A 3,657-nucleotide genomic window follows, 5' to 3' on the forward strand; every position below is an offset into this window, starting at 1 on the left:
AAATGGGAAAAATTAAAAAGTATTTTAAGTGTTTATTAGCCATAAATTTTAGGTGACGCTAAAATTTGACACATCATATCCTTGTGACAAATCTAACCTTGAGCTTTGTGTTCTCGTGCCAACCCAAAACTCAATCAAATATACATGGACATGTCCCTTGATGTATGAGATGTTAGAATTTAGAAAGAAGAAATTTTCAAAATCGTCTCAACGGAATTTTTTTTTAAGAAATCGATCTCATTCACTTTTAATTATAGAAATCGACTTATTTTGAGTTAATTACAGTACTAATTAGTCGGGGTTACCAATCCTGACTAATTAGTAGTCTAATTAGCAGCCGCAAACCTTTCCCCGCTTCTTGACCCCACTTGTAATTAGGCTACTAATTAGTCGGGGTTGGCAACCCCGACTAATTAGTACCGTAATTAACTCAAAGTGGGTCGATTTTTATAATTAAAAGTGAATGGGGTCTATTTCTTTAAAAAAATCCAGTTGAGACGATTTTGAAAATTTCTTCAATTTAGAAAGGCATCATAGGATCAAGCTATCTTTTTTTTGATCAAGCATGTGATCCCATAACCCCTTCTGCTTCCTTTCTTGTTTAAATTAACCATTTTGCTTGTAAAAGTGATGCAAAAAGAGGCCTAAGATTCTGAAAAAAGGAACAAAAAGAACACACTATCGCACATGAACTCCTTCACAAGTTCCAAGCAAGGAATTAAGCCTTCCTCCAAATTATAATGCAAGTTCTATATCAAAAGTTCAAACTCCTCAAACTCTAATGCGAGATAATAATAATAGTAAAATAAAAACTATAATTTAATTTAGGATATCCTAGAATAGGATAGGATTGAAGCTAGTGTATTTTCGTAACAAGGCTTTGAGATCGATACTTGATAACTACAGCTTACCAGCTTGACATGGAGTTTGACCAAGGAAGTACATAGAAGGAATTATCATCTAATAACTATTTTCTATCATCTTAATTTCTTACCTTTTTATTCAACATACACAGCATTTAAGAATTATGAGTAAACCATTAAGTTCGGCTATTAACTACATAAATTATGAGTAAACCATCTTAATTTCTTACCTTTTTAAGAACTTTTTAAAATAGACCACTTTTGCTAAATATGTAGCAAAATGGACCACTTTGCTAAATATTTAGCAAAATAGACCTCAATAGGCCAAAAAGAGGTCGATTTTGAAAAACAAGGCTCAGAAAACATACGGGACTATTAGTTCCGGATGTTTTCTGAGCCTTGTTTTTCAAAATGGCGGTGATTAAGTTGGCTCTAAACATACAGGAGTTAAAAGTGTTGACAGGTGGAGAGATTGACAAAAGAAGAGAGTATAGTTTTTTTTTTTCCAAGGGGTTTGTTGAGGAGATTCCACACAAAATGAACCAAGTGTAGAGAGTAGGTGTAGAAAAATTCTGATTAGTTTCAGAACTTGACTTCATCCTCCTATGGCTATCTTACAAGTTCACAAGTGCTGCTAATTAACTTCACTTGAACCACTCAACACACCATCACAATTTTAAAATTTTTAAGAACACAATTTCACAAAACTATTAGGAATCTTGTAGAACACTACCCCAGACTAGTCTGCACAATAAATTTTAAACGCCATCACACATAAAAAAAATAAAATAAAAAAAATCAACAGATGTACCCTCACAATTAACAAAAACAAGGAGAATGTACTCACACCAGAAAAAAAATCTCAGACATAATCTTAAACTTGGTAAAAACAATTTTCAAAAATACAAACATATATACGTAAAATCATATCTACCTGTTTTCTTGATAATTCGATCACAACACTTCTATACGAAAACAATCAAAGTGTTTTTTTTTCTTTTTTTTTTGTGTGGACATTTCCCTTTATCTATTCTTTTGCAATAATATGACTTTTTTTGGTGGAAAGTTATAAATAGCTTTAAGCACCGTGCCATTCATATCGTCGGGGGATTTTTCTATTTTTAATATGACTTTTGCAATAATATGACTTTTATGAAATTTTTTTCCCTATTTTTAATATCAAACATTAATCTCGCTGTTACATTAATGGTTGTATATATTTTGGGGCTGCTGTCAATGTTGGGCCTTTGGCCTGTTTAACGATCTTTAAAAGTTGGAAACTTTGCTTTTAAACGTTGCGACCTAACCAACTTAATTGGGCCTGTATAGCATGAGCAATTACTTTTATTGCTGTTTTGTGGCTTGAAAATATTCTTAACCTCTTAAATCACCAAAATAACAACAATGTGTAATAAATAAACCGTGACTTCTATTTTAAGTTCAAAATTGCTTTTGATATACGTCATGATGAGGTCATATGGTTGTAATAAAAAAAATTCAATAGTATGATGCAGCATCAAGGTTTTTAACCCAAAAAAAAAAAAAAAAAAAAAAAAAAAAAAAAAAAAAAACAAAAAAAAAAAAAAAAAAAAAAAAAAAAAATCATATATGACCTATGATTTCCATACATGAAGCACTTAGTTGTTACATCATAGCGGTCTCAATTACCTATATTAATAGATCGCAAATTGAAGCGTTAACCAAAATGATTAAACACGAGAACATGTTGATGTGGCTCAGCTGGCCTCAACTCAATCTCACTTTGCCACTAAATGACAATTACAACTAATAAATGGTTTTTATTTTTTTAATTGGGGGGGATATTCCAAACTGTTCATGTTAATCTTTATTTTCTAAAAGGTAATCATGCATATGTATAAAAGGTATTTTTACTTTTAACCGATGGTGAATTGGTCGTTGATATTGTCCTCCAGAATTAAGGAAACTTTGGTGAGGTCAACATCGTACTAGTTGTCAAGCATTTGGCTTTAGGATATTTGATTCTTTTAAGTCAGACAAATTGAGAATGAGAGGCTAGTTTCTATAACTATTATTGTTTTATCATTTTTTGGACACAAAATCATGTAGGCTTTTGACTCACAGTTTGATGCTTGTCAACATTAGAAGATGGGATGATACGGTGCTTGGTCTTGAGCACAATATGAGTATTTAATTTGAGACACATTCTATAGGGAAGTACATGTCTCCATATTTGCTTTATTCGAGAGAAGTCAAATAAAATTTAAAGTGTTTTGTCACAGGGACCCAAAATATGGGCACCAACAGCGGAGGACATGTGAGGTGTCACCCTCCTATTGCATAATGAGCTGACCATTATTGATGATGACCAGCTCATTATGCAATAGGAGGGGGACACCTTACATGTCCCTTCTGCTGGTCCCATATTTTAGATCTTTGGGGAATTTTTCAAATTTAAATGAAGATTCTTGGAGGATTAGTGTCAAGGTAAAACCTCTTTGTTAAAAAAGGGGTTCGCTTTACATATAGAGTAGTGTTAGGGACACACCATTAAACCACACTATCAACCACACCCCTCTCTATCTATAGTGTCTTTATGATTTTTTTAGTAAAACATGTGGGGCCCAACAAACACTATAGATAAAGAGGGGTGTGGTTGATAGTGTAGTTTAAGGGTGTGCCTCTAGTGTTTCTATTACCTATATAAACTCTAAGTTTCGACCCAGTGCCATAATTGCTAGTAAATCTAAAATTCTCCAACTAAATTGTTTCTGTACCCACTACGTATATTTCGATAGTTTGGCTTACGACAACT

The sequence above is a fragment of the Asparagus officinalis genome, chromosome 9 (assembly GCF_001876935.1).
Source record: "Asparagus officinalis chromosome 9, Aspof.V1, whole genome shotgun sequence".
Classification (NCBI taxonomy): Eukaryota; Viridiplantae; Streptophyta; class Magnoliopsida; order Asparagales; family Asparagaceae; genus Asparagus; species Asparagus officinalis.